Raw genomic sequence first — 9,153 nt, forward strand, 5'->3', positions numbered from 1 at the left:
AAGGTAAAACAATTCAGTTAATTTACAAACTCCTATAATTTAGTAAATGAACACAAACATTTGAACTTAGATTTTCATCATAAAAGAACACTTGCTTTCCCTTTCGGTTCAGTTTTTTTATCCCAATCATCTTTGAACTACATATAAAGGAAAAAATGTTTAACAATCTAATACGAATAGTAATTAAATTTAACAAAATAAGAAAAAAAAAACAATGAAAAAAAATAATTAGAAAACAAATAAACATACCAAAAATAATGGGTCATCTTCCTCAATAAGCTTTAAAAATGAAGGAAAGTTGTTACTCTGATCCCTATCTGGAAATGAAATATGAAGGCTTTTTAAAAATTAAAACGGTAAACTATTTATAGAAACAAACTTATAATATCGGGAGAAACTTCTAAAACAAATAACTAAAAATGAACGGTTTCAAAAATTTTAAACCTATTTATTTTTAGAAACACAATCAATATTCCGTAAATACATATCGCACACTAAAAATTTACATAATCTTTAATGGATTCAAAATTAACACAATATAAAATTTATTAGTTAATCATGAAAAAAGAAAAACAGAAATAAAAAACTAAAACAAAAGAATCATTAATACATCTTAATACAATACAAAATTATTAGTAAAAAAAACAAAGATTTTCAAATTTCAAATAATATCATAGTTAGATTTGCCAAAAAAAAAAAAAAACAAAATAACTTAAAAATTATAGAGATTAGCATAAACGATGAAAACTATCATTATACTGGACCAAAAAACACCAAAAACGATAAAATTAAACTTACCTCTTGTGTTCGAAGAAGATTCAGACTCCTGCAATTGCATAAGTCATCATCAATAAGTTCAAGACATTGACCATATGGAACTTTTCCTCCCCACAATAAGCTTGCAAAATCATACGGTATTTCCTATGAATCGATTCAAAAAACATATAAGCTTAAATAACTTATTGTCTGTTGATAAAAATGAAAACTAAAGAAACATACCAAAAATATAGGATCATAGTCATCAATCAACTTTAAAAACGATTGGAGCTGTGTTTTTAGGATCCATAACTATAAAGGAATAAAGGAATTTTTTTTTAAAAATATAACGGTAATTTATTTATAGAAACAACTAGGTTATCACCCGGGAATACTCGCGGATCAGAAAATTTAATTTACATTAATCGAATTGTCGTTAAATAAAATAAAAACACATGTTTTCAAAGGTTTTTGATGAACACATTTGAGAGAGAGAGAGAGAGAGAGCGTGTGTGAACGAATTCGTGAGTTCTTGATGTTATTGTGATTGTGTGACCTTTATCTCTCTAGTTATCTCTCCTTATATACATGGAAACCCTTTATTAGATAATAAGGGTAATTACGTCCATCAAATAATTACTAACTAATCACGGGTTGTGAACATGTATTAAAAGTTATAAGGTAACAATCTAATAGAAACATCAGTTTGCTAAAAACAATTTCAAAATGATATTAAAGGTTTTGATCTATTGCAACCAAAAGCTTTCTTGACTTCTGACCAAATGGAACTCTCCATCTTTCATCAAATCAATCCAACCTAAAAGATTATATCTAAAAGAAACAATAAATTATAAATATAAATATGAAATAAATAATAAATAAAACAGATTGTCCTACACTATAAATCAATTGCAAACCTTGTTAAATCAAAAGCTTCTTTTCGAGAGATCTTGAATTCTCATTCACTACAATGAATAATCTTAATAATTATTTGGGAATTGTTGTGTAAACCAGCAGAATTTGCGATGTGTTCGGGGAGCCACTACAAAATAAGAATAAAATGTTATTAATATTAGAATGTAAATTAAAAAAAAACGTAATAAAACAACAATAGATATTAATTAAAAAAATACTAATTTACCAAAGAATCGGTTATGACCAATATTTTTAAGGTTAAGAGTCCATTTATAACCATCGGATAAATAACGAACTACACGAGTAATTGGAATAATAAATCCATGATGTTTAAAGATAAAAGATATAGGTAGAACCTATGCAACATTTAAGAAATACAAATTGCTAAAATATGAAATTATATTTATAAAAAGATAACATAACGTTAAAATTATATAAAGAAAATATTGTATTTAAAACTTTTAATCGACTAAGCCCAAACCACAAAATTAGACCCCATAAGTACCACAAATCCACTAATGCTATGTAATGTTTGGGCTTGTCATTTAATCCATAACCCTTATTTTTTAAAAGTCCTAAATTTGTATAGAAATCCAGTAAATTGAATGTAACCGTGTCCCACCACCCCCCCGGGCCAAACACACAAAAAAAAAAACTTAACTTACATTGCCCAAACCAACCAATCCACTATCTCATAAAAACGACTCGCGGCCCATCTAACTAAACTAATCAATCCATAATTGTCAACTAATTCCGTCAGCCCAAACCCACTTAATTAAAAAAAACAAATTTAGACACTCCAACTTGAAATCAACAACCGTGTACCTGACTCTGCTGAACACGTAATTGGTCACATATCGCCATATCACCTCTAGAAGTCGGCTGGCCTACAATAAATCAGACGTTTTTCCACATCTTACAACAGCCACTACATAACTTAAACAGGTACCAACAATTGAACCATCTATTTCGATCAAACTGAATGTTAGCAGGCCCTTTAATAATGCCTAACAGTGAATACCATTGACTTTTAGGAACATTGGCCTCTAGAAAAAAAAAATGCTTTAGCCAATTGCAATTGAGTATAGCAAGTAATTGCAACATATTGGACAAATTTCAACCATCAGGGAAAGAGCATTTCTATCAAGACCAACTAACTCATATAAATAACATCTTCCAATGCTAAAATCAATCCCAACACTATTACTTATGCATCTTTGGCTCCTAGTAAATTGTCTGCAACTAACCAAAAAGCATGCCTTTGGACTTTTAGAATGAAGAAGAAGAAGAAACAACAGTTGTAACCTATAACATGTTGACACCTCATCAAAGTACTTACTATTGACGTGATGTACATATTACCAAACTATATAGTTGATAGACATATTATTGGATGCATATAAAACAATCTAAAATACCTTGACAACTCCCCATGTTGAATATCCCAGTACCTAACAGCTCCATCTGCCCTGGCTGCAGTTACAGGAATTAACAATCCATATATGTAAGGTTATTCAAAGCATTATAATAATACTTTGATGCGACATTATTGTGCACTCACATACGATCTATAATTACTTTCTACACACATTTATAATTTCACATGCTGTGTTGTAATAAAATAAATATATAGAAACAAAAAGAGACATGGCTTCACAATTCACAGGACTTTAGTCTAGGGATGAGTAAATAGTACTGGGAACCGGTACTGGTACCGAATTTACCGAGCTAGGTACATTTTTTAGTACCGATTTGGTGCCGACTTTTGACATTTTCGATACCGGTATCGAACCGTACCGTACCGTATCGGGTATATTCGGTACCTGTACCCACTTTTAGGAATTTTCGGTATCGGTACCGAGCTCATCTCTACTTTAGTCCTTTCTGTAAAAAGAGACCAAATTATGTAACTTTAAAATAATAGTTTCTGCCATAACATTATATGTATATCAATAGCTTGTAAACCTAAAAGATTAAAAAAAACCAAGTTAATTTGACCTGGCTAAAGTGCCCGAGGGCCTGACCCGTTTAAACCCAGCCTGAAAAGGTACATGTCTACACCCATTAACACCATATAATATGAACACCCAATTCAAAATTCAATCTTTCAAAGCATTATAAAAAATACTATTACATGAGATGATTGTAAACTCAAATACGACCTATAGTTAACTTTGTAGACATCTTTATACTTTCACAGGTGTTTATGTTGTAATATATACACTGGTAGAACAATATAAATTATATAAATCGTAAGTCAATGAATAAATGAAAGATAATTCTAACTGCGTATTACATTAGGAATTTGGCTAATCAAATGTATAGGATTACCTCTCACAAATTTATGATCTTTAGATTTGATCCGCAACTAAGATTTAACCACCAGATTTTGCCAGTAGGATACTTCAATGCTATAGGCAATATCTTTTTGCTATTAACCAAGTGTTTTTTTGCGTCCTGCTGTTTGCTTTAACTTTCAAAACTATCAAAAGTCGTGTCTCTTCTCCGTAAGAATTTTCTGAATTATAGAACCGCCATTTTTCTACCATTTCAGCACCATCCTACGCATATAACCGGTCTTTCAATTATAATGATACATCAATATTATCTTTATCTGGTGGACCTAACTGCAAGTAACCATTATGCTTCTCTTCCTCTCTCCTTTTACCTGAAATCAAAATAAATGAGAAATATTGTCAGAGTAACTTCCCTGACATGTTAATTAGAATAATGCATCAAAACCAAAACTATAATAGGCAAGACGGTGGATTGCGTAATGGGTCAAAAGAGGTTGGGTTAGCCCTTTGTTCATTTTTTAATCACAATATTATTATGACAATTATAATCTAGATCTCTGCCTAACTTCATAAAGTGTTTGATCCATTTTCCTTTTATCTACTACTTTTATAGAGCATATTGAGATAAACACAACTCAAATGAGCCCATTCACAAAAATGACCCAATTGTAAATCAATGGGTAAAATGTGCTAACAATAGTGGAAACCATGGCATAGTAGGAACCTTACTTTTACTCTGTAGCAGAGGTGATGGTTTGAAAATCTAAAAATGGGCCAGATGATAAATGCTCCAAAACCCTTAGAAACCCCAACCCCTGGTCCACAATCTGGTTCTAGAATTCTGAAAGAGTGGAGCAAAGCTTCAGCACAGTTCATTCCACCAGCATGACATGAACCTGTTATATAGAAGAACACACTTAAACCATGACACTTTGTATCACATACATTATAAGGAATAACGTATACCATGCGTAAATCAAAAAACGATAAAATCATTCCATTTTGCACCTAAAAACACAGCTCTCAAATTATAATAGTCAATTGGCATTACACTATTTGCGTTTATCGAATTTCCCTCGGTCTATGTACAACACTCAGTTTAACATATCAGAAAGTTATATTGATGTAGCAACTATATAGAAAGCTGTGATTGCATACTATTGTTAGCAAATCTTATTTTGTGATTGCATACAAAGTTTATCAGCTTGTAAGAAAAGTTAGGCTGAGTACAAACATCAGCGAAGCTTATTTAGGGTCGGGGGGATGCCCCCGCCCCTGTCGTTTTTCGCTCGTAGTGTTAAATTTAACCGAAAACTGCTGAAAAAATATTTTATAGTATAAAATATTGGACTTTTAACAGCCCAGCCGCCACCGATTTTGATTTTAAGAGTCCGGCCCCCGTCGGGTTTTCATTCAAGCTCCGCCACCGAGTAAAAAGACATCAAAAAATATATGTGTGTGTGTTTGGTGGCAGGGGGGAGTACAACTGAGAACCACTAAATATTGATGAACCATTTTGTTCCCCAGTTCATACAGTCTTTGTTGAAAAAATAAATTTTATATTGTACACTAAGTTTTCACCGATGACTAAAATGACTACTAAATATTTAGGACTTTTGGGCTTATTAGTAGAACCAAATTTAAATTATTAAAGTTCTACAACAAATGACTAACTGAATAAACATACCGGTTTTTTTTTGCAGCTCTGTTGCCGTCGCCGACAAATGAAAAAGAACTGCATAAGAATATCCAAACACCATCTACTGCAGGAGAAACTGGTTTGTGATGACTGATTATCTTATTCTGTCACACAACCACATCCAAAAAGCTAACTAAAAAAACATACGGGTCAACACTCGAATTTAATATCAGAATTTTAGAGACCCGATTAACCCGACCCGATCTACCACCAACCAAACCTGAATGACTGAATAAACATACCGGTTGTCTCTGTAGCTCTGTTGATGTCGCTAGCAAATGAAAAAGCGTTGCATAAGAACATCGAAAAAGCTCTGTTGCCGTCGCTAGGAAATGAAAAAGCACTACATAAATCGAATATTCAAATCAATAGAGCATACAGGTTGCTTTGTGTCACAAACTAAGCAAATCACCTGCAATAAACATAAATCTCTAGTTCATTGTAACATTTAACATCTTCATAACTTCTGATGAATTGATTGAACGATTGTACGAATGTGTATTCAATTTTTCTTCGAATCTGCACAGAACAGAGAAAAAGGAGAGATTGAAGGGTGTTACCCGCACTAAAAACTACCCATCACCCAGCCTCGTTTTGACCCGCACTAAAAACTACGCATTTGACCCATCGCCAATATAACTACCCTCGGTAAAACCGACACCCTCATAATATTTCTAACACCCTAATATATTTTAAATATCTCAATGTGTCTTTATATGTGCCCCGTATGTGAAAACCGAGCCCAAAATACAAAATAACATATAATATAAATAAAAACAATAAAAACTAAGTTGAGGCGGGCCGCATGGGACCTCACCTCAACTTAACGCGGGCCGCGCGAGAGTATAACCAGATTTCGTTTAAATCCTTAGTTCATGCGGGCCGCGTAGAAGTGCATCCAAGTTAATGCGGGCCGCGAGCGATCTGGAATGTGGCGCAGCCCTGGGCCGCCACGTGGCCCAACACACGGCGAAGCTATACGATGACCGGGCCAAGCTACGCGTTGACCCAGCTTTGACGCGGGCCGCGTAAGCTCAGCCCAAATGTCACGCGGGCCGCGAGGAAGTCCAATTTCAGCACTATAAATAGAAGGCAACGGGCCTTCAGTCTGCTCGTTCAATTTTCGCTTCTCAAATCACAATTTCTGTAGTAGTGTTATTATACCCGGGCATTATACCCCCTAAAATAGCGAGGTTCTGCTACGATGTAAGTATTATAACCCCTGGAGACGTATTAGATACGCTGCCCGATTGATCTAGGGTTCCGTAACGGCTGTCGTGGTTCTGCCCGACGTAGTCGTTGGAATGCCGTCTCGGGGAGGGTATTACTAATGTTAAAATGGGTTATTATACTAACACACGTGCATTTGTGTAAATTATAGATATTCACCAGGAAACCCTAAAGAATAACCTAAGACAGCAATGTGAGTAATCTCCTTTTTGTTAACAGTTTTTACAAAACCTTAACCTTTTTATAATGCAATTTAGCAGTGATTGAGTCTTTGTAATTCTACAATTACTGCCGGTATGTTGGGGTTTTGTATACAAAATGTGAGTAACGTTACCATTGGACGAAGAGTTAGCCAATGTGTAATATGACCCTCAGTCAGACTTGACACTACTGAATGAGTAATTGGGTAGATATAAATATTGTAATCGCCCTCAATACTGTTTAAAGTAAATTAATATTTCTTGATTAAACTGGGATTCACTCACCAGTATTTCCCACGGACAAAACCTTTTTAAAACGCGTTTCAGGTAACAAAATGTGAAAGCCAAATAGAAGCCAGCTGGACAGCACTGAAGGCTTGGAAAAGTGGCTATAAAAGTTACCTAAATAAAAGAAAGCGTTTATTTCAATAAAGTGGGACTTATCACTGTAAATCAGTTTGTAATAAAAACTTGGGTTTTACCCATGTGTTTAAGATTATAAAATATGGTGGTTTACTCTGATTTAATATTTCCTAACTACGGTCCTGATGAAAATTTCTGCTGCCAAATAAGTAATTAACGTGATACCACCGAAACTGGCTCACGGCCGCCCGTTCCCGGGAACTAGGGACCGGGGGTTGTGACAGAAGGTGGTATCAGAGCTATGCCACTGATTCAGCCACAGAAGTGTTCTGCTGACATCAAAATTCAAATTGTTAGGAAATAAACTATGGAAATACGTGTATAATTGTATTTCTTGCTATGTGTTATCTGACTATTTGTTAGTTTACAGTATGAGTGACCAAGGACCTTCTGACGCCTATCGTCAACTGTCTGGTTCGCCTAGGAGCGAAGGCACCTCCTCTTCTCAGCCTGCCCTCTCAGGGTATTCTGCTGACACAGAAGAAGGGATCTTTGTGTTTAAGGCTCAGTCTGAAGAGCCATTTCCTCAGAAAAAGAGGGGATGGTTCAGTAGGGGAGCGCACGAGCGTAGGAAAAGAATGAAAAAGTTGCAGGAACAACGACTGTTAGCCGCAGCAAAAAGAGAAACTGATGCTTATAATCAAGATATGCTCAATAGGGGTATTGCTAATATCCATATTTTAGCAACCACTGCTGCTGACCCAAACCTGGAACAAATGCTAGCACCACAACCACAAAATCCTGACCAACCCATGGAAATAGAAAACCAGATAGAAATGCCTGATTACAACCCGGAGGAGATACCTTGGGTACCTGCACCTGATCCTCTAGACCCAAACAACTACGACCCCTGGTGGGACGATGTTAGGGACTACATGCAACAAAACCCAATACAGGAAAATGTGCCAATGCCCAACTTAGGAGCTTATCCAGGGTTAGATCCTCAAGATCCCTACAACATTAGTGATGCATATGTTAGGGAAATTTTAGAGAATCCATACCCGTACCAGGCCCCTATGCCTCCGTATCAGGAATCCGTACCTCAGTTTCCAAACCCAGTCCTAGAACCTGCACCCCCAATGAGTGCAGAAAATGTCCAGGAACTTAGGACTTTTGGGGAGGAAATTTTAGAAAGCAGTGATCGTATGCGACAGGTGGGAGAACGCCTCGTATGGAAATACGATGAGCGTAATATGGATTTTTGGATGAATCCATATCAGTGAAGGTGATGGTAGAAACAGTAATAATAATAATAATAATAAAATAATATATGTGTGTATGTGTTAGAAAAAAAAAAACTACGGATGCTTGTTATTAGTATTGTAGCTTTACATTTCAGCCGGTATTGTAATTTAAATTTCAGTACTAGTGTGTAATGATGCATACTATATAAATAGAGTAAAAGTCGCAATGCTCGACGTTTTTGGTTAAACATGCGTGTCATGTGATTGGCTATATTCAAATATTAATTGTGATATTAATATTTGGTAAATGTTTAAAATTCGATGGCCGACGAGGGAAATCAAGATAATCTGAATAACGATAACCAGAGTAACATTAACGTGGTTAATGAGAATCCGGACAACAATAACAATGGAAACCAAATGGATAATAGTGCCGTTCAACATATAGT

At 35.1% G+C, this 9,153-nt stretch overlaps 1 long non-coding RNA gene across 1 annotated transcript; it reads right to left on the reverse strand.

Annotated features, from left to right (window-relative positions):
• Positions 1-1,366: 1,366 nt before the first annotated feature.
• On the reverse strand, positions 1,367-4,333 carry LOC110934450. Its single transcript, XR_002588354.2, has 4 exons — positions 4,003-4,333; positions 3,090-3,144; positions 1,674-1,798; positions 1,367-1,587 (listed from the first exon to the last, which is right to left on the reverse strand). It is a non-coding gene; the product is annotated as an uncharacterized LOC110934450 (long non-coding RNA).
• Between the last annotated feature and the right edge of the window lie 4,820 nt (positions 4,334-9,153).

Source organism: Helianthus annuus, chromosome 6, assembly GCF_002127325.2.
Source record: "Helianthus annuus cultivar XRQ/B chromosome 6, HanXRQr2.0-SUNRISE, whole genome shotgun sequence".
NCBI lineage: Eukaryota > Viridiplantae > Streptophyta > Magnoliopsida > Asterales > Asteraceae > Helianthus > Helianthus annuus.